General features: G+C 37.4%; 1 protein-coding gene across 2 annotated transcripts in view; it reads right to left on the bottom strand.

Annotated features, from left to right (window-relative positions):
* The window catches only part of PIK3CB (phosphatidylinositol-4,5-bisphosphate 3-kinase catalytic subunit beta), a 193,211-nt gene that overhangs the window by 124,830 nt on the left and 42,451 nt on the right, over positions 1–25,930 (bottom strand). For both annotated transcript variants that reach the window (XM_067737676.1, XM_067737677.1), the window contains exon 2: positions 21,497–21,601. The gene's annotated coding sequence lies outside the window, so the exon portion shown is untranslated. The remainder of the gene's footprint in view (positions 1–21,496; positions 21,602–25,930) is intronic.

Here is a 25,930-nt window from a genome sequence, read left to right as displayed (position 1 = left end):
TCGCCACAAGTAGAGAAAGCCCTCAGACAGCAAGGAAGTCCCAACGCGGCCAAAAATTTAAAAAAATAATAATAATAACACAGTAGACTGAGGCCAGTACTATAGGCGTGAGTGGACAGATAACATGAAGGCTGCCCCAGAGCTCTTCTGGAGAAAGAAGGAGACCCAACAAAAGCATTACTTGGGACCACCCACAACATCGTGACTCCCTCTCCCTCTCCCAAGTCCTTATACACTCAAAGCAGTGGGCAACTGCTGAAAAGAGAAGAGGGTTATTTTCAATCTCTCCATATTTTGGTTTTAGGCATGTGGCTTATAAATAAAATTTGTCTGAGATGTTAAAAAATCAAAAATTTTTTATATTTACTAGAATTTGTATTTCTGTATATGTTTGATCACACTGATGTAATTTATGTTAGACGTCATTTCACTTCAACATTGTCTTCTTGCATTTCATAGTGAATGATGCTGCATGAAAATGTTAGAACTGAGTTGTGATTTTATTGACTTGTTGCTTGCTTACCTTAGGCTTTGAAACTTTTAATATATAAAAGTTTACTATCCAAATAAACTGAATACTTCAGTATCTTAGAGATTATTTGCTTTGAAAATAATTCTTATTGTGATAAAATAGAGCACCCCACAATAAAATCCTGTTTTCCAAGAGAAAAAAATTCCAAATACACTCCAGTTCCAAATATTCATCTGCAGTAAATTTAAATTAAACTACAGTTTATCAGATAATGTAATGCCCTAAGTGGACTTCACAGAATGCTGACATATCTATTTGTCATTCATGTTATATTAAAAAATTATTAGGAACTACGTTTTTTCCATTTTAATTGTATTGCTGCTGCTATTTTTTCCTTAAAAAATTCCATTCTCAGCATACTCTGTGTACTAACATAATGTATTCAGTATTCAAATAAAAGACATTCTGTTTTTAAAATAAATTAAATCAAATTAAACCAACTGTTGTCACCCATGGCCCATTTTGGAGTGTCAGTGTTTTTCATTTCTAACTGGTATGGTATCTTTCTCTACTGAGGATTTTTATGTGGTAAGAATTTAGGCCTCTCCAAAATCAGTCAAGGCTAATCCCAGAAGCCTATCATCTGAGAACTTACAATCTTGAAGGTCACACAGAGCAGCAGAGTCTGAGCAGTAGTCTATGCTTTAAGACAGGTTTAGAAATGCAGTGAGTCTCAAAATGCATGTGGAACGTCAAACCACAGCGTGCTCTACAATTCATACTTTTTACCCTACCTTTTTCTTGCTCCTTCCACTGATAATCTCTGAACAAATAATAAGGTTTGAAACAAGCCATATAAATTAGAATTAGTTAAAAGATACTAAAGAATTTTAAATAACTACCACATTCCCAACAACTTTTTAAGTCATTATTGTCAGATAAAAGTATAAATAGAAATTTAGATACATAATCCATAACAATGACACCAATGGGGAGTGGAAACATGACATTATTGGTATTATTTCTTCAGACCAAATGGGCTAATGAAAAAATTTAATTCAGCAGATTCCCAGGTCTAAAGAATGTTAACAATCTTCCTACAAAGATTATAAAAACAAAAGTCACATCACCCCACTATTCCAATAGATTGTATACTGCTAACCTCTTTAAGATACTCAATTTAAAATTATTTAAGTGGTTTTGATTCAAATATTTAATTTTTATTAAATAATGCTAATTAATTTTTTTCAGTGTTCCTAGTTTTCAGTCTGCTCTCCTGTATTCTAATCTAAATGTTCAATCATACTTACCAACAAGAAAGAAATAATAAATTATTCTAATTCGATATATATTACCAAGAAAGATATATTTCATCCCTACAATGTTCTCCCTTCACCCTGTCCCTTCTCTTCCACTTCCAAATGAATAGTATTTGGGGCATGGGAACTGTTAAACCTACTTCAATCACTGGTAGACCGTTACCATGTTTTAGGGTGATTATTTTCCTAAATATATCATATTAATAGGACAAAGACTTACTACTAATATCTACTATAAAATATGGTGACCTTCTGTAGCCATTGAAGATACAGCTGAGGGAATTCTCCTAAATGATGAGCAAGTACTTTCTATTTTAAAATATTTTTCTTGTTTAAAATAATATATAAACAGAAAAGTAGCAAACGAATTCCTGTAAAACAAACCACAAGCCAGGTCAAGAATTAGAACACTGCCAGCACCTCAGAGACTCCTTGGATGTTTGTTCCAGATACCAACCCCCTCCCTCATCTCTCAGGAATTCTGACTTCTGTGTAGCCCATTTTTGCATTTTAATCATTTTAGGCAATAGCACTAAAGTGAAGCAAATAATTCTGGCTTGCTGGATACAATTTTGTACCTATCATGGGATACATATTTTAGACAAAAGTTTCATAGTTTGGACAACTGCTTCTATTTTTCAATCCAGTAGCAATGGAACCAACAGACTAACTAGGGTGGGGTTTTTTTGGTTTGTTTTTTTTTTTTAATGACAACAAACCTTCATTCAAGACATGGTATTCAATCAATCCTGGTACTTGTTTATAACAAGTGACATCAAATAATCAGCAATGACTGTATAGCAAAGGATACCCACATATAATTGCTGTGAGAGTGAGTCATGAGCCAGACTGTACAAGTGTGTAGTGATGCTGGTGAGTAACTAACCAACATCCAGGAACTGATCCAGTGCCAGAAAGCCATCTGAATGGCAAACAGTAACATGAGAAGAATGTTAAATAGCTTACAGCTGTAGAAAAAGCACTATCCCAGGCTCTGAACCTTTTAGTTATTTCCGTCTGCTGTCATTTTGAACATAAGTTGTAGGATGTAAAAATGAGAGTCCTAAAATACTAGCATTTCTCCCAAGCCATTTCAGGATTATTCTTCTGCACACTGGTGTAAGTTTGGTCTATGCAGGTACTTGTTTGTCTGTTTTAAAACTCTTCTTTGGAGACCAATTTTCCTCATAAACTATCCAGCCATGAATGACAAAATGCTTCTGTGTGTAGTTTTCACAGCCCCTTTACTACCGACACTAAACAGGGAATACAAAAAAAAAACCTAGGAAAAATTGAAGAGATATCTGTCCCTGGTACCAACTTTTCTTTCACTGCCTATTCTCTCTACAGAACACATCAGGAGAGGCAGGCTGATAGTGTCATCTCAGTGCTAGACCTCAATCAAGAGAGAGGAGAGCAAAAATGATTGGAATGCAAGTTAACAAATATTTACTAAGTACTCGTTCTGTTTAAGATGTCATATCACACACTTGACTGGGGGAGGAGGGGATCAAAAAAATAAAACGGAGAAGTTTGCAACCCAGTGTGTACCAGAGCACTGAGGTCTGCTGAAAGAGACTAGTGGGAGGAGGTATGTGTTCTGTTTCATTCACAAGGTGCTCCTTCTCAGACTGCTGGGGAATATAAAATAAAGACAGATACTGAAGCTTACATGACTGCTTGCAGTGTTTTCCACCTCAACCCACACAGAATCTCAACCACAAGAGATGAGGATGGAATATTGAAAAGGGGAAGTATGGAGTACCTGTTTAAACTTCACAAAGTGGGACAGAAAGTAGTATTAGCTGGGGATCAGGAGACCTCACCTGAAATGGTGAGGTAGCACCACAGTATCACTGTCACGAAACCCCTTCATTGCCTTACTGGGAGTTACGCGGCTTGGAGGATAATAATTCACCATAGGTCACTATTTCTAGGTTCCAAAGAAATCCGAAATCTTCATCTATTTATGCTTCAAACTCGGCTTTTGGATACTGTGCTGTATTTAATTTACAAGACTACATTGTAGGTAATCTAATAAATCACATTTTGTTTCAAAAACGTCAAACAGCATTATTTCTAAAATGGCATTATTTTTCTTCTTGTGATGAGAACTTTTAAGATCTACTCTCTTAACTTTCAAATGTACAACAGTATTATTACTATAGTCACCATGCTATACATTACATCCCCATAACTTATTTATTTTATAACGAGAAGTTTGTACTTTTTGATCCCCTTCCCCCATTCTGCCCTTCCCCCACCACTCCCCTGCCTCTGGAAACCAACAACCAACCTGTTCTCCGTATCTATGAGTTTGGGGTTTTTTGATTGTTTGCTTATTTTATATTTCACATATAAGTGAGATCAAACAGTACTTCTCTTTCTCTGTCTGAATTATTTCACATAGCACAATGCCTTCAAGGGCCGTCCAGGTTGTCACAAAAGGCAAGATTTCCTTTGTTTATGGCTGAATAATTTTCCTTTCTGTGTGTATCTATATCTATCTATAGATAGATATAGATACACCACAATTTCTTTATCTATTTATCCATCAATGGACACTTCGGTTGTTTCCATGTATTGGCTATTGTAAATGATGCTACAATGAACATGGGGACGCATATATCTTTTAGTGTTTTTGTTTCCTTCAAACAAATACACAGAAGAAGAAATGCTGAATCATATGATAGATCTATTTTTAATTTTTTGAGGAACTTCCGACGATTTTCATAGCGACTACAACAATTTACATTCCCACCACTGCAAAAGGGTTCCTTTTTCTCCACATACAACACTCATTCTGCATTTAGGATTTTCTCCCATTTGCTAAGTTGCCTTTTCTTTTTGTTGACGGTTTCCTTTGTTGTGCAGAAGCTTTTTTTTTAATTTTATTATTATTATCATTATTATTGGCCACACCATGTGGCTTGTGGGATCTCAGTTCCCCAACCAGGGACGGAACCTGGGTCGCGGCAGTAAAGTGCCAAATCCTAACCACTAGACCACCAGGGAACTCCCTGCAGAAGGTTTTTAATTTGATGTAGTCCCACTTGTTTATTTTTGCTTTTGTTCCCTTTGCTTTTGATGTCAAATATAAAAAATCATCACCAAGACCAACAACAATGAGGTTAAAGCCTATGTTTTCTTCTAGGAGTTTATAGTTCCAGGTCTAAAACATTTAAGTCTTCAATCCATTTTCAGTTTATTTTGTGTATGGTGTAAGATAGTGGTCCAGTTTCGTTCTCTTGCATGTGGCTGTCCAGTTTTCCCAACACCTTTTATTGAAGAGGCTGCCATGTTCCATTGTATATTCTTGGCTCCTTTGTTATGGTCATAAATTAATTGACCATACATGCATGGATTTATTTCTGGGCTCTCTATTATTTTCCATTGGTCTATATGTCTGTTTTTAATGTCAATGTCATACTATTATGATATCTATAACCTTGTGACATAGTTTGAAATCAGGAAGTATAGTGTCTCCAGCTTTGTTCTTTTTCAAGAATGCTTTGGCTATTTGCGGCCTTTTGTGGTTCCACAGAAATCTTAGGGTTCTTTGTTCTATTTCTGTGAAAAATGTCATTTGAATTTTGGTAAGGATTGCATTGAATCTGTAGATTGCTTTGGACAGAATGGATATTTTAACAACATTAATTCTTCCAAATCATGAGCATGTAGTATCTTTCCATTTGTGTCTTCTTCACTTTCTTTCATCAATGTCTTAAAGTTTTCAGTCTTGACCTCCTTGGTTAAATTTATTCCTAGATATTTTACTCTATTTCTTGCAATTGTAAATGGGATTGTTTTCTTATTTTTTCTTTCTAATAGTTCATTGTTAGCATACAGAAATGCAACAGATATTTGTATATTGGTTTTTGTATCTGCCAACTTTACTAGATTCATTTATCAGTTCTAACATATTTTTGGTGAAGTCTTTAGGGTTTTCTATATACAATACAGAATATCATGTCATCTGTAAATAGGGACAGTTTTACTTCTTTTCCAATTTGTATGCCTTTTTTTTTTCCTTGCCTAATTACTCTGGCTAGGACTTCCAGACTATGTTGAATAAAAATGGCAAGAGTGGGCATCTTTGGTCCCTGATCTTGAAGGAAAAGCTTTCAGCTTTTTCTTTTCACCAATGAGTATGATGTTAGCTGTGGGCTTGTCCTATATGGTCCTTATTATGTTGAGGTACGTTCCCAAAATACACAGTTTGTTGAGTTTTTATCATAAATGGATGTTAAATTTTGTCAAATTTCTCCACCTATTAAGATGATCACATGATTTCCATCCTTCATTTTGTCTGTGTGGTGTTATCACATTGACTGATTTACAAATGTGGACCATCTTGCATACCTGAAATACATCCCACTTGATCATGGTGTATGATTCTTTTAACATACTGCTGAATTTGATTTGTTAATATTTTGTTGAGGACTTCTGCATCTATGTTCATCAGGGATACTGGCCTGTAATTTTCCTTTGTTGTGGTGTCCTTGTCTGGTTTTGGTATCAGGGTAATGCTGACCTCATAATATGAGTTTGGAAGTGTTCTTCCTCTTCTATTTTTTGGAAGAATTTGAGAAAGACTGGTAATTCTTCTTTATATGTTTGGTAGAATTCACCAGTGAAGCTACTTGGTCCTGAACTTTTGTTTGTTGAGAGGTTTTTGTTACAAATCAATCTCTTTACCAGTAATCAGTCTGTTTAGATTTTCTATTTCTTCATCATTCAGTCTTGGAAGGTTGTATGTTTCTGAAAATTTATCCATTTATTTTAGGCTGTCTAATTTTTAAGTAAAAGCTACCATTAGAGGTCCATTTGACTTCACGTCTCAGCTTCAAAACTGACATCATGTGGAAACTGAGGGAACACTCTCAAGGAATTTAAAAATGTATTGGTTAAAACATTCGCAATGAAAGAGAGCTTTAAGAATCCAAATTATCTAACAGAACATGGAAAACTAACTCAAAAAGACTTATAATTACATGATAAAGAGTTCTGCCTAATGACCTGTGATGAATTTAAAACAAGCCCCCCAATTCTTTTACCTTCCTCCTATTAAGAAGTGAGGGCTATGTTCCCTCCCCTTGAATCTGAATTTGGTGACTGCTTGACCAATTAAATAAAGCAGAGGTAATACACTAGTAGACCCAGGTTTAAGAAACTGGCAGCTTCCACTTGTTATCTATTCCAACACTTGTTTGTGAGATGCTCATTTTAAGAGCCATATATAGGTGTTTTGACCAACCCCAAATGACTGCCAGCACCAACAGCCAGACTTCTTAGTGACTAGGTCTTTACAACTCTGACCCTCAGACTTTGAGTTTCTCCATCTGAGGCCCAGACATCATGAACCAGAGACAAGCTTACCCTGCTGTGCCCTGTTCAAGTTCTTGACCACAGTGCAAAGGCATAACAAAATGGATGTTTTACATCACTAAGTTTTGTGATAGTTTGTTACAGCAATAGATAATTGGATATACTAGGTTAAGAGAATAAATTATACTACAGCCAAGAATTGATTCATTTGTTTCTTTTTTTTAAAATAAATTTATTTATTTATTTATTTTTGTCTGTGTTGGGTCTTCGTTGCTGCCTGCAGGCATTCTCTAGTTGCTGTGCGCGGGCTTCTCATTGCGGTGGCTTCTCTTGTTGCAGAGCATGGGTTCTAGGCGCACGGGCTTCAGCAATTGTGCTTCATGGGCTCTAGAGCGCAGGCTCAGTAGTTGTGGTGCACGAGCTTAGTTGCTCCGTTGCATGTGGGATCTTCCCAGACCAGGGCTCAAACCCGTGTCCCCTGCATTGGCAGGTGGATTCTTAACCACTGCACCACCAGGGAAGCCCTCATTTGTTTCTTTAAACACACACACACACACACACACACACACACACACACACACACACACTTCCTTAAATACATATTTTTCTCAACGGCATTTCTCATAAGAAATCTTTTCTACTTATATACAAATAGCTTTATTATATTAGCAAATAAGTTAACCTCTGAAATTATAATCACTCAGACCAAAATCCTATTGATATTTAAATGGAACTGAGAAATAAAAGCTAAAATTAAATTACCAGTTATAATCTTGTCTAGTAATCTAGTGTCATTTCCCTCAAAAAAAGGAGGTATATTTCCATTACTCAACTTTGATCTATCAAACTTCAGTTACAAAAACTATGAAGACAATTTTCTTGAAATCATAACTACTGAAAAGTAGAATCCAAATTTATGAACAAACTGATACAAACTCTAGTCAGCTTCCTTAATTAGATGTTTGTATGTAAAATTCTTATGTTTTCCAAAGAAAATATAGAATACTTAAACAAGTTCTTAATTTAATATTTCAAAACCAACTAATATATTTGTCTACAACCTGGCACGAACACATAACCTCAGAATTATTTCATCTCCCATAATAAGCTTCCATTCACTACAGGACCATGATGAGGTTTGTACCCAGGACCTGGATAAAGTTACAAAACTATAAGCAGCCTGGCTGTGATAACAAGGAACGAACAGTGATGAAAAGCAGCTTTATCACCTCATATTCCTTAAAATTTGCATTAGAAGAAGGTGAATGTAGGGACTTCCCTGATGGCACAGTGGACAAGACTCCACGCTCCCAATGCAGGGGGCCTGGGTTCAACCTCTGGTCAGGGAACTAACTAGATCCTACACGCGTGCTGCAACCAGGGGTTTGAATGCCGCAACTAAGGAGCCAACGAGCCGCTTAAACTAAGGAGCCTGCCTGCCACAACTAAGGAGCTGGTGAGCCACAACTAAGAGGCCCTGGAGCCGCAACTAAGGAGCTCGCCTGCCACAGCTAAGACCCAGTGCAACCAAATAAATAAGGAAGGTGAATGGAGACACAATGGAAACACTTTCCTTGTGCCTTTTAATGTGACTCACTAAAGAAGTAGGATGTGTGTGTTATAAATCTTCTGAGTACAGATCTTTTATTTTATACATTAAGAACTAAGACCTACAGAAATAAGATGACTTTCTGAAGACTACTGTGGTAGAGACTGCTTATCTCCTTCCACAGTTATGGGACTGTGGCGGTGCACTTGGCACACTAGATATTCCAACCTCCTGTGCAGTAAGAATGATCATATACTAAGTTCTCTCCAGTGGAATGTTGAGTGGAAATGACCTGTGTCACTTCAGGTTAGAGCATTTAAGAAAGTTTGTATGCCACCTACACCTTCTCTTTCCTCTTTCACTGGTCACAAAGGAAGAAAGAGTCATGAGATGAAAGAAACCACCTGGAATAGAACCACCTACCAAAGAGGACCGTCCACTTTGGACTGTTCCATGAGTAAGAAATAAACATCTATTATGTTTGAGATATTATTCATTTTCAGTCTGTTACAGCAATTTGGACTTCACTAGTTTAGTCAAACACATAGTTTAGGTAGCTGCAAGGACGTGATTAAAAATCACATATGAACACAAAAGACCGCAAATAGCCAAAACAATCTTGAGGAAGAACAAAGCTGGAGGTATCATGCCCCCTGAAATAAAACTACATATACTATAAAGCTACAGTAATCAAAACAGTATGGGGGGGGGACCTCCCTGGTGGTCCAGTGGCTAAGGCTCCACACTCCCAATGCAGGGGGCCCAGGTCTAATCCCTGGTCAGGGAACTAGATACCACATGCCACAACTAAGAGTTTGCATGCTGCAACTAAAGATCCCGCATGCCACAGCAAAGATCCCACATGCCACAATAAAGATCAGGCATGTCACAGCAAAGATCCAGTGCAGCCAAATAAATAAATAAATATTTTTATGAAAGAAAAAACCAGTATGGGGGAATTCGTGGCCGTCCAGTGGTTAGAACTCCACACTTTCACTGCCAAGGGCCCAAGTTTGATCCCTGGATGGGGAACTAAGATCCCACTAGCCATGCAGCATGGCCAAAACAAAACAAAACAAAAAAACAGTATGGTACTAGCACAGAAACAGACACACAGATCAAGGAACAGAACAGAGAATCCAAAAATGAACCCACACTTATACATCAATTAATCTACAACAAAGGAGGTAAGGATATACAATGGGGAAAAGAGAGCCTCTTCAATAAATGTTGTTCAGAAAACTGGACAGCTACATGAAAAAGAATCAAACTAAACTACTTTCTTACATAGTATACAAAAAAAAACTCAAAACGGATTAAAGACTTAAATGTCTGAAACCATAAAACTCATACAAGAAATCACATGCTGCATGCTCTTTGACATTGGTCTTGGCAATATTTGGGGGGATATGTCTCCTCGGACAAGGGAAACAAAACCAAAAATAAGTGGGACTACGTCAAACTAAAAAGGTTTTGCACAGCAAAGGAAACTATCAACAAAATGAAAAGGCAGCCCACTGAATGAGAGAAGATATCTAGAAACAAGATATCCAATAAGGGGTTAACACCCAAAATATAAACTCATACAACTCAACATCAAAAAACAAACAATCCAATTACAAAATGGGCAGAGAACCTGAACAGATGTTTTTCCAAAGAAGACATACTGATGGCCAACAGACACATTAAAAAGATGCTCAGGGCTTCCCTGGTGGCGCAGTGGTTGACAGTCCGCCTGCCGATGCAGGGGACACGGGTTCGTGCCCTGGTCCAGGAAGATCCCACATGCTGCGGAGCAGCTAGGCCCATGAGCCATGGCCGTTGAGCCTGCACGTCCGGAGCCTGTGCTCCGCAACGGGAGAGGCCACAACAGTGAGAGGCCCGCGTGCCACAAAAAAAAAAAGATGCTCAACATCACTAATCATCAGGGAAATGTAATCCAAAACTACAATGAGATACCACCTCCACCTGTCAGAATGGCTATCATCAAACAAAAAACCAAGTAACAAGTGTTGGCGAGGATGTGGAGAAAAGGGAACACTGTGCAGTTGGTGGGATTGTAAACTGGTGCAGCCATTATTGGAAAATAGTATGGAGACTCCTCAAAAAATTAAAAATAGAACTGCTATATGAGCCAGCAATTTCACTTCTGGGTAATCTGTCCAAAAATAATCAAAATATTAATTCAAAAAGATATATGCACTCCAATGTCTACTGCAGTATTATTTACAACAGTCAAGATACGGAAGCAACCTAAGTGTCCATCAATAGACAAATTGATAAAGAAGATGTAATATCTGTATCTATAGTGGAATATTACTCAGCCATAAAGGGGGGAGGGGATCTTGCCATTTTTGACAACATGACTGGATCTAGAGGGCATTATGCTAAGTAAAATAAGTCAGACGAAACAACAAATGCTGCATGATCTCAGTCACAAGTGGAATCTAAAAACCAAACAAATAAAACAAAATGAAAACAGACTCATAGATACAGAGAGCAAACAGGTGTTTGCCAGAAGAAAGGGGGGTGAGGAATGGGCAAAATAAGTGAAGGGGATTAAAAGGTACAAACCTGCAGTTATATAATAAATAAGTCACAGGTATATAATATACAGCATAAGGAATAGGGTCAATAATAACTTTGTATAGGGACAGATGCTTATTAGACTTACCTTGGTGATCATTTCATAATGTACGCATATTTCAAATCACTATGTGGTACACCTGAAACTAACATAATATTGTACATACTGTTTCAATTAAAAAAAAGAAAAACCTCATATATGCTCCGTCAGTTACATTCAGTCCAATGCTCTGTGTACTCTACCACTGGGTTTTCCTTATCACCCTTCTCCAACCAAACAGAAAACGGAATTATGAAGAGGAGTGGGCAACAACATTGATGAGGCTAACATTATGATGTCCCCAAACCATTCACTATTTAAACTCAACAGCTTTAATCCTTGTTTATCACTTTACACATACATTTTTTAATCCCCTAGTAGAAAAGAACATGTTGACAGCTCTCTTTCTCCTCCTGACTAGTCATCTGACTAAAATTATTGTATTTTTCATAAGTAAGTGTAGAGACACAAAGTATGTTGAATTTGAGGCAAGTAGAGCCAAGAGCATTTTCCAAGAGAAGGGGATATTTTAACACAGACTTGAAGAGGAAATTGGCTTGGCAAAGGGAAAAAGAACATACGCAAAGACCTAAGAAACCTTAAGTATTTGAGAAATTCAAAGATTACCCTTTGGAACAGAGCGAGATGGAAAACAGAGGCAGAATGGTAGTGGAGGGGCTGGCCAAATCTCCATTCTGGTAGGCCACATTAAGGTATTGCTCTTCATGCAAAAAACAAGAGGAGACTCAATGAAGAATGTTAAACAAGTGAATAAAAACTGATAGAATAAATTAATTTTAATACACTTCAGTGAGAAAATGAATAGGCAAAGAACATAAACCCAACAGAAAAATGGGCAAAATAATTAAATAGAAATTTCACAGGAGCCAAAAGTCCCATAAGCATATGAGGCAGGGGTAGAATATTCAAACTCATTAGTCACCAAAGAAATGTAAATTAAAACCACAATGAGATACCATTTCATAGATCACTGCTGGAGGGAGAATGAATTGATTCAACCTCTTCCAAGAAGTTTGGCATCAAAAATTCCATTAGAGGGGGCTCCCCTGTGGCGCAGTGGTTGAGCATCCACCTGCCAATGCAGGGGACACAGGTTCGTGCCCCGGTCCGGGAAGATCCCACATGCTGTGGAGTGGCTGGGCCCATGAGCCATGGTCGCTGAGCCTCTGCGTCCAGAGCCTGTGCTCCCCAATGGGAGAGACCACAGCGGTGAGAGGCCCGCGTACCGCAAAAAAAAAAAAAAAAAAATTCCATTAGTGGACTTCCCTGGTGGCAGAGTGGTTAAGAATCCTCCTGCCAATGCAGGGGACACAGGTTCCATCCCTCGTCCGGGAAGATCCTACATGTCGTGGAGCAACTAAGCCCGGTGCCACAACTACTGAGCCGCACACCTAGAGCCCGCGCTCCACAACAAGAGAAGCCACAGCAATGAGAAGCCTACGCACAGCAACGAAGAGTAGCCCCTGCTCACTGCAACTAGAGAAAGCCCGCACACAGCAACGAAGACACAATGCAGCCAAAAATAAATAAAATTAGAAAAAAAAAAAAATTCCATTACTAGGTATACATCCTAGGAAAACTCTTATCCAAGGTTGTCACACGTACATGGGTATTCAATGTGAAATTTTTCAGTCTCCAAAAACTAGACACAACCTAAATGTGCATTAATAGAATGGATCAATAAATTATATAAAATTAATACAGCTATACACATCACCATGAATGAACCGTCCTAACAATGTAAAATCAAAAAAAGAATATTTGATTCCATTTACTTAAACATAAACATAAAGTCAAATATTGTTCAGAGATGCAAACAGAGATGGTAAAGTTATAAAGAAAAGCTTAAGAAAATAACAAAAAATTCAGCAAAGTATAGCTTGGGGAGAGGGAGGGAGATACGATCGAAGAAGGCACTTATTACTGATCTGGCTGTTATGCAGAGTTTTTCATTTTTCATCATTCTTTAAACTATAAATTTAAGTTTTCACGTGCTCTTCTGTATAGATGCTAAATTTCACACTTTTTTAAAATGGATTAACAGCAATAACAGATGTAAAGCCCCTCGGCAGCATCTGGCATGGAGAATCCATTTGATGGGAACCCACTCCCCATTTTACTGTGACTATGACCTCAGTGTTACTGATAAACCTAAGTTCTAGATTTTTGCTATCACCCACAGTTGCTTCTTCTCCTCTATTCCTACCTAAGAATCCTGACCGTCCTCATGCCCCTAACTACTTCTCCTCATCATCTTTGTCTTTAACTCTGGATTCTAGGAGGGAAGTGACATTAGCATCTACAGCAAGGAATTGTGATCCTGTTCATCTCCATTCCTGCCACCCTTGCTGAAACCTAGTGAGTGAGTTCCTGAATGACAGTTACAGGCTCTTTCATCTTTGCAGTTCTTTCTGCACAGTGCTTGATACAGGACTTCAGTAACTATCTGCTGATTGATGAATAAATAAATACATTATAGAGCTAACTTACTAGTGAAAATAAGATTAAAGTTTAAAATCAGGCTGGTGCTTCCTCATGTTCTCTAAGCCCTTTCACAGTTTTAAAGACTCTCTTGGCTGCTCAGGAACAACAGAAAGACAATTCCAAAGTTGCTTTAAAATCTCTGCCCACAAAAACAGTAGATGTGTAGTCATCAACTGTATATAATAATCTCCATTCATTAATAATTCTTAAAACTCTGAATAAAAAATTTAGATCCTTCTTCAAAGTAACAAAAATGATTTTCCATTTCAATTTTTACAATTATAATTTACTTTTATTTTAAAAATTACATTTAAAATGTACTCTATGTATAATGCATAAAACTAGTTCATCCTCTACATAAACAAAACGATGATATTTGATAACATGTGACTGTTTAGCAAGCTCTTATATTGGAAAATTGTACTGAGATCAACAAGGCAGCCATTTATATTGCCTTTTATACACTACTTCCCCTGTCATGTGGCAGTCAAAAGGCTAAGTGAGATGCTTACAGCAAAGAAAACAGTTTTGAAAGGTCATGCTACACAGATAGCCAGAATTTCTTTCACAATATCCTTACTGTCTGTGGTAGACTATATGACAATCTAACCACAGTTATTTTCTGAGTAAAAGCAAAAAGCATGTTATCAAAGAACCAGAAACAGTAGGCACTCAACAATATAATCTTTATGAACATTTTTCTAATGCAGAAACATCCAGTGCATATTAAAGAAAAAGAATCCTGAGTCAAAGACAAAGAACTGGGGGAAGAGGAACTAGTAAAAACTGGAAGGCAAGTTTAAACCACTCAGTTTATTCATAATATTCATATAACATGATAAGAAGCTTCTAAAGTAAACTTTTTCAAATTAAAACATGTGATTTACCAAGGAAAAGCATAACTATAACAATACTGAAGCATGAATATGATCTATTTCAAAATTTCCAAATCTTAATGACAATTGCAAACAAGGTACAAAGCTTCAAAATCCTCTCTGCAGGAGCTGTAATCCCATCAGCACTTTTTTTTCCCCTTAATAACTTTTATCAGTCTATTATCCATCTGAACAAGGAATGTCTTTTCCCAACCGTTACACAGACAATGTGTCAGTCAACAGCATGATGAAAATTTCTCCACCTCCTTATAAAATTTCCAATTTTCAAGTGTATCCTAACTCATTTAATCATCTTGTCCTATCCTGGGAGATCATAGTTATTCCTGCCCAGTAATCAAAACACATAGCTTTCTCCTAAGCCAAGTGAAGGTACTTGGTACATTAAACACCATAGCCAGGTTACATAGACAGAATAACCATAAGTTTTTGGCAATGAATTCTTTTCAAGGGTCCATAATTTTAATTCCTGTGAGGATCTCTCACTAAAATTTAACCAGGTGACAACTTTCTTTACCAGTTCTGACCTTATAGCAGAGAATGAGGATGTGTTAATTCTAAACCTACTAGAAAATGATCTAAGATAAACCTTCTTTTAAGGAACTAAATATACTTAAAACATTCCACTGTTCAAAAACAAACTATAAACCAAATCCAGGCAAAGATGTGGAGAAATTATAACCCTTGTATGTTACTGGTGGGAATGTAAAATGGTGCAACCACTGTGGAAGAAAATATAGCAGTTCTTAAAATATTTAAACAAAATTACCAAATGATCCAGCAATTCTACTTCTGGGTATATATCCAAAAGAATTAAAAGCAGGGAGGAAGTCACACAGGTATTTGTACACCCACGTGCATAGCAGTATTATTAACAATAGCCATAAGGTGGAAACAACCCAAATTTCCCTCAATAGATGGGCGGATGAACAAAATATGGTATGTACATACAATGGAATATTATTCAGCCTTAAAAAGGACACTGTGATACATGCTACAACACAGATGAACCTTGAGGACATTATGCTAAGTGAAATAAACCAGCCATGAAAGAACAAACATTGTATGATTCCATTTATACGAGCTACTCAGAATAGGCAAATTCACAGAAACAGAAAGTAGAATAATGGTTATCAGGGATTGGGCTGATAAAAAAGTTATGGAGAGGGACAGTGGCGATGGTTGCACAACACTGTGAATATATTTATGCCAGGGAATTGTACATTTAAAAACCGTTAGGGACTTCCCTGGTGGCACAGTGGTTAAACAGTCCGCCTGTCAATGCAGGGGACATGGGTTTGATCCCTGGTCCAAGAAGATCCCACATGCTGCAGAGCAATTAAGCCCATGCACCACAACTACTGAGCCTGTGCTCTAGAGCCCGCGAACCACAACTACTAAGCCCGCGTGCTGCAACTACTGAAGCCCGCGTGCCTAGAGCCCATGCTCTGCAGCAAGAGAAGCCACCGCAACGAGAAGCCCGCATACTACAACAAAGAGTAGCCCCCACTCACCACAACTAGAGAAAGCCCGTGCGCAGCAACAAAGGCCCAATGCAGCCAAAAAATAAAAATAAAAATAAAAAATAAGTAAAAAAAATAAAAACAGTTAAAATGGTCAATGTTCAGGAAGAACACATTGAGCTCTTTCCAAATGTCCACATTTGTACATATCCCAAATTTAATGATTCCTTCATTTATGAAATTTATAAAATTCCTTCATTACTTATTTCAGAGGGAAGTTACTGATAGGATGAAATACGATGATAAAATAAGAATAATAAGGTCACACAGAGTTGTAGATGCTTAACATTTATTTAAGCTCACTCATGCTGAGTACTTGTCATGATGCACTCGTAATAAATGCCATTTTACTGGGACACAATTTGGAATCATGTGTTTTGGAGGATCTTTGAATATGTTAAATCTGAAAATGTCAAGGGTGAGGCTAATGTATTTTTACTTCACTAGCTTTAGGCAGCTAAGGAACACTGGATTTAGAGACAATTTGGAGTTCTATAGCTGTGGGGTTTTTTTTTCTTAGTATTCAATGTCAATGAGAAAAGTAACCAGACCTCTTCCTTCAATTTAGAGGGAAAAGTCTTTATTTTATTTTCTGGCTGCACTACGTGGCTTGCGGGATCTTAGTTCCCTCACCAGGGATTGAACCTGGGCCCTCGGCAGTGAAAGCTCGGAGTCCTAACCACTGGACTGCCGGGGAATTCCCAGGGAAAGGTCTTTAACTGATCATGAGTGTTGCTTCTATACTCCTGACACCATCTCTCAATCAATCATGATGTGATTTGGAAATCCCCTTTTTATTAAAGTTTTTTAAAAGGGAGTACTCTTGGGTATTTCATTTCTCAATTTACAGATAGAAGCAACAGCAAGAGAAGGCCCCCTTGACAATGTGAAATGAGTCAACTTATTCTTTCAATCCATCTCAGTACTATATCTGCTTTGAGTAAAGAAAAGTGAGCAATACTGTGCAGATGAAACTGAACATTCAGATGCTTTGTATGCATGAAGAAGCTTACCTAATTCATGTATAGCAAGCGTTAACTTATCATAAAAAAATAAAGTCTAACTGGTCAATTTTGTTATGCACACTTTACAATTTTAAAAAGCCCGGGGCTTCCCTGGTGGCGCAGTGGTTGGGAGTCTGCCTGCCGATGCACGGGACACGGGTTCATGCCCCGGTCTGGGAAGATTCCACATGCTGAGGAGCAGCTAGGCCCGTGAGCCATGGCTGCTGAGCCTGCGCGTCCGGAACCTGTGCTCCGCAACGGGAGAGGCCACAACAGTGAGAGGCCCGCGTACCGCAAAAAAAAAAAAGCCCAAATCCAGGGACTTCCCTGATGGTCCAGTGGTTAAGACTCCACGCTCCAAATGCAGGGGGCCAGGGTTCGATCCCTGATCGGGGAACTAGATCCCGCATGCTGCAAGTAAAAGATCCCGCATGCTGCAACTAAGACCCGGCACAGCCAGATAGCCAGCTAGATAGATAGATAGATAGATAGATAGATAGATAGATAGATAGATAGATATTTTAAAAAATTAATTAATTAAAAAAAACCCAAATCAAAATAAACTTAATTATCAGGAACTACAAGGCCTTCATGCATCCAATCCACCTTTCTCTCTACTCTTCCTACTTCCTTGTGAGATTAAAAAATCTGTTTTATTGTACATCCCCTTCTCTTATCATTGCCTCAGACACTTCAAACATCTGGCCTCACGGTTAGCCACAAGCTACACTGCTCAGCCATAGCCTTGCCTTTCACCCCTCCTGTATCCTCATCCCTGGATCTGCACCTCCACCATCAAAAAGAAGAAAACCCAAAGTCTACAACCTGACTCTAGCTCTTCTACCTTCACAATGTCAGCTTCTACTTCCTCCTGCCTCACTTACTCCATTCCAGTCACGCTGGCCCTCTTACTGCTCCTAGAACACATCAAGTACAGTCCACCCTCAGCTCCCCCACCCCTAAGTCAAATATCTACCTGGTCTGCTCCCTTAACTTCACTTAGAGCTGTGAGCCCAAATGTCAACTAATTAGAGAGAGTTTTCCTAATCACACCTTATAAAACAGTAAGCCTACCCTTCCCCCATCAATATCTACCTTTCCCTAATACATTTCCCTAATATATTTTTAATGGTACTGATTACCATCCAACACAGTATATATTTACTTACTGTTTATCTTCCCCACCCTCATTAGAACATCAATTCCATGAGAAAGGAGCCTCTGTTTTTGGTGACTGTTATAACCCCAGCAGCTAGCACAGTTCTTGGTATATTAGGAGGTGAATATATTATTCAATAAATATGTGTTGAACCAATCATGGCCTCCAATCCCTTGTGCATTACCTTTTACCAAGCCTATATCTCCATAGACAGTTATTCCAACCACCAATGCCAAATTTCTCATTTCCATCTTAAAGGTTATGCTAGCTAAATTCACACTGCCTGCCATGTCAAGTTGTTTATGTTGAACTAGCCTTTATGATTGGTCAACAATCCTTTCTATCCTATCCTGGTGATCATATTAAGTTCCTCCACCATGGTCTCTGACCTGGTCAATTCTAACAGTCTCTTAACTGACCTCCTTGCTTTTCCTGTACTCCTATAGTCCATCTTTAATAAAGCGGCCAGAGGAATCTTTAAAACATGTATCATATCATGACACTTTTCTGTGTAAAACCTTTCCTTAAAAGGTTTCCTTGAGTCTAAACTCTTTACCATGGCCATAAGAACCAACATGGCCTGGCCCTGCCTACTTCTTTAACTTCATCTCATGACTCTATGGTTCTCATCCACTCTGTTCCAGAACACTGGCTTTCTTTCCATTCTTCAAATACATCAAGCTCATTTCTACCTTGAGATTTTCATGCTAGCTTTATTTTCAAGTGACTGAATCCTTGTGCTTCATACCTTACCTTAAAGTCACCTCCTCAGAAGTAGCCAATAAGTCACTTTATCAACTGCCCTCCTCAGATCACATTACAATTTGGTATTTTTATTGTTCGTTTCAAGGATCGGCTGCATGAGAAAACTTATCAGGACTTCCCTGGTGGCGCAGTGGTTAAGACTCCACGCTCCCAATGCAGGCAGCCCGGCTTCAATTCCTGGTCCGGGAACTAGATCCCACATGCATGCCGCAACTAAGAGTTCACATGCCACAACTAAGGAGCCAGCGAGCTGCAACTAAGACCCAACTCAACAAAATAAATAAATAAAAACACACCTGGCACAAAGCAGGTGTTCAATGAATATCTGCTGAAGTTGGAAATTACCCTATAACATTTTTCCTAAATGTTTTCTCCTTCCAGAATCCCAACCCCACCACTGATTAACGATTTGCCTTGTAGATAACCTCAATCCCCATCTTATTTTGAAAAGCAGGATAAGAAATTCTACAGTTTTCTTCCTCTTTGCCTAAAAACTCCTTGATTCATCCTCTCTTCCCTTCCTCTGGTTTCTAAGCAGAATGGCTGCTACTCTTTCGTAAGAGTTAAACCCTTTGCCCAGGTCCTTGATCTCAAACCTTCTTACCTCCTTCAGGCAATTAATCACTCTAATATTTAAACTATTCTACATATTTAAACTACTCTGATGGATCATTCCCTTTCACGTAAAATATACCAAGTGCTAATGCTAAAATATCTTCTATGTGGCTAACTCTTCAAAATGATCACTGTCTCATTTCCTGCACAAACTTCTTGAAAAACATTCTATTTTATACTTCATGCTTTTTTGTATTTTGTAAAACCACTTACTTAACCTCTTATAATTCATCCTGGTCTACTCAATCTGTTCTCTCAGTTATCAAGAAACTCTTAATTATTATCTTATTTTACTACATAATGAACCTAATAATTATTATTAGGTTATATTAATGCCCTAGAGGGGTTCTTGAATTTAATTAAATTTAATGTACTTCTAGGGTATTAAAATTCTTAATCTTTCTAAGCATCTCATCCCTCTCAAGAACCTCTCCTTGAAATTCTTTATTATGCTTCAAAGAAAGACACAATATCTTCATACCTTTCCTCTTATTTTTCCTCTACTGATTCTTTTTAACAACATTTAAAGTTCTGTGCTTTACCTTTTTCTCTCCGCTAGGATACTGGAAATGTTATCTACTTCCACAGCTTAAACTCTATGTGAATTGCTCCAAAATCTGTATCTTCGGGCCGTAAATTATCTTTTTTCTAAATTTTAGTCTCATATTTCCACATTTAAGGAGATATTCTGAAAGTTCTACCTGTACCTCCAAAATCAAAATGTGTCTCACAGAATTCATATGTTATAGTCCCATCTACTTGCCCCCTAATAACCAGTCTTTCCTTGCGGTTTCCTTACTTATGTTATGGTACCATCATACTTCTAGCCACTCAAAATCTTGGATTCATATATATGATTTCTTTCTTCCATATTCCCTGCCAAATCTGCCTTTGAAATCTATCCTGCCAAATGAACTCACAGACAACCAGCTTCCACTCCCACCACTCATTCAGGTAGTCATTATTTCACTTTTGCATCACTTATCACAGTGACAAGTGCCGCTAAGCACCTAACTTGCCTGCTAGACTATCAGCCCAGTCTAACACACAAGTTAACATTCCCCTGGCAGGGAATATCTGCCCTCGTTAACAGTATAACTAGGGTAGACCATGTAATTTATCATACAGAAGACAAGAGTAAAAAATGGCATAAGATAGTTCAGCAATTACACAATGTTTTACGTCAATTATATCTAAATAAAGTTGGAGAAAAAATATTTGGGCATTAAATTATCTACAAGAGGTTTAAACAAAGATATATATTGTCACACTATAACTCCAGTGCTTGGGGAAATGACTGCTGCATCCTAAGTACATACCATATATTGGTTTAATAAATCACTTTAGAGCTAAAATATTCACTTTATCACCTTCTCTTCACTCTTTACTCTACTGCAAACTTATTTTCAGCCACAAACATTGTCCTGAAATGGCCTCTGCTGGGGTCAGCAATGACCTCCTAACTGCCAAATCCAAAAGGCTCTCAGTTTTCAACCTCTCTAAAAAGCTTTAAACACTACTGACCTCTCCTCTCTCCTTCATGAAGTTGGGTTTAATCTGTGGTAAACATAATCCTAAGTACCTGAGTATCTTAAAACAAGGCCTAGGACTTCCCTCCCATCCCCACCCCAGAATAACTAAAAGATTTAGGATCTAAGCAAGATTCACATCTTCCTTCGATACTTAACTTCTGAAAAAAATGATGTAAGTAATTAAAGATACGAAATTGGATACTTACCTTGAAATGATAGCCCCCATTTCAGTCTTTTAGGAAAACAGATGGCATTACTTATTTTTTAAAAGTGAAGTTTTCATGGAAGACTTTTTCAGATTAGAAGATACGCTGCCAAAAAGGGTGAAGATAAAAGATATTAACACCTAAATGGACTAAATTAAAAATAATTTTACTACTTATATGACATAATTGCTTATAACTGTATTTTTAAATATGGGGAAAATATAGAAAACACATGAATCACAATATTTAAGTTACAGAACGTTACAGCTGAAAGGGAGTTAAGTGGACGTCCTGTGCAACTATCTGGATTCTCTTATGTAGATTACCTCCTCTTTCTTGAAAATTTTTCTGTAATATGCTAGTTTTCTTTCTATTTCCCAACCCATTCCTCCAACTGGATCATAAGCTGCTAACCATGAGCAGCTTATTTCATTTTTCCCCTTTTCTTCTTTAATGTAATATTTGACACACACAAAATATATGGAAAGATGAATGTAAGCAAGCATTAAGATGAACACTGTAAATTGTAAATCACCACGCCACATAAGAACATCAGTAACATTACCTACATGCCCCTCTCCTCCCAACCTTTATCCTAAATATTTATTATTCCACTACTTTTTAAAACATACTTTGTCACATATGTATTATGTCATTAAACAATATTTTGTTTAGTTCTGTATCCCCTGCTCCCTTTTTCAGCTTGATAACTTGGTATGCTAAGTTATCACAGCATACCAAGTCTTCGGGGACTTGAATTTTTTCACTCAATATTTTTCTAAGCTTTATCCATGTTACATTTTCATTGCTCTATATGGTATTTCACTATATAAATATGCCACAGTGTATTTATCTACTCTGTTGACAAACATTTGGATGGTTTAGTTTTCTGCTTTTATCAACATTACTATACAAGTCTCCAGGTACACTTACAGAAGAATTTCTTAAGGGTTAGGCTTCAAACCCAGAAGTGGAAAATTGGTGAGTTATACATAGGACATCCAAATTCCCAAGTTTACCAAAAATGCCAACATGTCTTCAACTGAATCACCTTACCAATTCTCCAGCAGTATATGAATCGCTAACACACCTTCTCCAATACCTGGTAGAGTCAGATTTCTTAATTTGTAGCAATACAGAACACATAAAATGGCATCACACTGTAATCTGTTTGTACTTGATTAGGTTGAAGATCTAATAAGGTTGAAGACCTTTTCACAAGTTTATTAATGATCCATGTTTGTTTCTGCATTCCTTTGTTCACAGTTTTTAGGCAATTTTATTGGATTGTCTTTTTCTTATGAAATAATATGCTTTGTATATTCAGGACCAGGACTGGCTACATAATTTGCAGTGCCCAGTACAAAATAAAAAAGCAGGGCCACTTATTCAAAAATTAATTTCAAGACAGTAACAGCTTAGCGTTAAAATACGTGTGGGGCCCTGTATGACTGCACAGGTTGTACATCCATAAAGGTGGCCCTGTTCAGGACACTAATTCTCTATTACATATATTACAATTTTCCTCCCAAGTTTGTGGTTTATCTTTTCATCTTCCTTACGGTGTTTTTAGATGGACATTAATTTTAATGTAGTCAAAAATATCAATCATTTTTTGAGTCAGTTTTCTGGTTCACTGAGAAAATCCTATAGCCTTCATAAAACTTTATGGCTTTGCCTTTTCATCTGAGCCCTAATTCATGAGTGCTTTCCAAGGATCAGTGAGCTCACAGCTCTCTCCTCTCAGCCATTATGCCCCATTCTTCACAAACAACATTTCAGGACTTTATGACCTTTGTGATAGTAGCGTCCTAATCATTATCATTGAATTCATTTCTGGGCAAGCCCACTCAGATTGGATTGGAGGGACTTCCCTGGTGGTCCAGTGGTTAAGAATCCGCCTTTCCAATGCAGGGGACGCAGATTGGATCCCTGGTCAGGGAACTAAGATCCCACATGCCGCAGGGCAACTAAGCCGGCGCGCTGCAACTACTGAGCCCGCGTGCTCTGCTTCCCATTCACCACAACAAAGAGCCCACACACCTCCCACGTGCCGCAACTAAGACCAACGCAGCCAAACAAATTAATTAATTTTAAAAAACCAAATTGGACTGGAACTTGTGCCACATGCCAAGTCTGGAATTGTTTACATTTGTCAGTAATACTCCAAGTCAGAAATTTTAATAAAAAATTTCAACCATCTGGTTAGAACATTTTACGTTTAAAAAAAAGGGAGAAAAGGCTGAAAAATCTTCAAGTTTCATTAAATTAGCAGGAATCAAAGGAGAGCATGATTGTTGTTATTAAAGCTGAAAATCTTTTTCATTTGGAACCTTCAAAATAAAATTTGGCTAGGAAGCAAATAATTTAATTCTAGTCTTGGCTTCTTTTCTTTTGAAATAAGGTCAATAATATGCTTTTAAAGTGAAAGGAATGTTATAAAACAAATTTTAGAATGATGTCAAAGTGTATCAGACTGTTTACTTTCCCAAAAGTAAGGTAATTAGTCAACTCAAAAATAACCAATTTGCTGGTACAGGATGTTGACAGCTGAGGAGGCTGGGGTGGGGGGGGCTGGGATAAATGGGAACTCTATGTGCTTCCTGCCCCATTATACTGTAAAACTAAAACTGCTCTAAAAAAATAATATCTATTTAAAAGGGAAAAGAGAAAAGGAAAGCAAAAAATAATAACCAATTTGACACAATATAGGGCAAAAACTAATGGGCAAAACTAATTCTAGGGCGTTAGCTGTCAGAATAGTGACTACCCCTGGGAAGGAAGCAAGCAGAAGTGAGTGGGGTGGGAGGTGGTACACAAAAGCAGAGTTTCTGGTCTCCTGGCAGCGTTCTACTTCTTGGTGATGGTTACATACATGGATCTGTTTACTTTGTGATAAATCATGATACTATATATTGATGATTTTTTGCCATTTACTGTATGTGTTATACTTCACTGAAAAAAGTTAAAAGAAAAAACACACAGTGAACCACTATATCGCATTTGTTAGACTGACAAAAAGATCTGACAGTATCAACTGTTTGAGATTATGTGGAATAACCAAAACATTTTACCTTCCTAGTGACAGTGTAAATTAGTATGACCTCTAAGGAAAAATCAATCTGGCATTATCTAACATATTTCATTATTTTTAAGATGAAGTGTTTTCCACATTTTAACACCTTTGATATAGAAATGCATCTTACAGTCACTATCAGGTAGCAGGAATGCCTCATGTGAACTTGATTCTTTTTCCTGATGTCCTAATAAGACAACTACAACCTTTAATATTTTAGTACACAAACCATGTAAGGACCATTTGAAAAAAGAATATATATCCTGGCTGTAGTCTGAAATCTTTGTTGACATCTTTTGGTAAAAATCACCAAAAAGCATCCAGAATGAGTGTCAGAGGCTTATAAAAAAATCCACCTCACTACACCCTTAAGATTTATACACTCTGCTGTACATATGTTACACTTGAATTAGAAAAAAAAAAAGTATAAATAAGGATAACAATTTCTGCTTCAAAAACCCCATGAAATAGTTAAGTTCACAGAACACGGTGGGGGGGGGGGGAGTCTTAAAAATATGGACAGACTCCGGACCTCACACATTAGAAAAATGCAAATTAAAACTACACAATTTTCAACCTGTTTACCATGGTACATTGTTGGCAAGGCTGTGAAGAAATACACGTCATCCAGCATAACAACAACATAATGGTAAGTATGTGAATTATGTAACCTTATTGTGGTAAATATTTTGCAATATATACCTGTATCAAATCATTACACTGTACACCTTAAATTTACACGATCTTATATGTCAATTAAATCTCAATAAAGCTGGGGAAGGGGGAGAGAAACACACGTTATCTCTTTTCATTGGTGGGAGAGTCAGGGTCCAAACATAAGGGCAATTTAGCAATATCTATTAAAATTACAAAGATATATGGCCTTTTATTAGTAATACCACATCTGAATTTATTCCATAATTATATACTTGCATATGGGCAAAATGCCATATGTACAAGGTAGTTCACTGCAATACTGTTACAATAATAAAAAACCAGAAACAAGCCAAATGTCTACCAACAGGGAATTGGTTAAATAAATTATCCAAAGGGAAATCATACAAGTTAAAAAACAAAACAAAACTATATACTCTATGGAAAGATCTTTGGTAAAGATCTCCACTGTTAAGTAAAAAACACAATGTACAAAGGGGAGGGTAAGAAGACCAATCTGCAGGACAACGGGTATAATACGCTACCTTTGGAGTTGGTGAGTTTTTTGGATAGAAAAAAGTGTCTGTACTTTTATTGCCTTTATTTATGTAAAGAAACTCTAGAAGAATCCCTAAGAGGATAATAAATAGTTTCCGGGACAGAGTGGAGTGTTGGAGGAATGCAGTAAATAGGAACAGGGTGGC

The sequence above is a fragment of the Pseudorca crassidens genome, chromosome 5 (assembly GCF_039906515.1).
Source record: "Pseudorca crassidens isolate mPseCra1 chromosome 5, mPseCra1.hap1, whole genome shotgun sequence".
Taxonomy (NCBI): Eukaryota; Metazoa; Chordata; class Mammalia; order Artiodactyla; family Delphinidae; genus Pseudorca; species Pseudorca crassidens.
The sequence above is the reverse complement of the archived record's forward strand: the minus strand, read 5'-3'. Positions and strand labels throughout refer to the sequence as shown.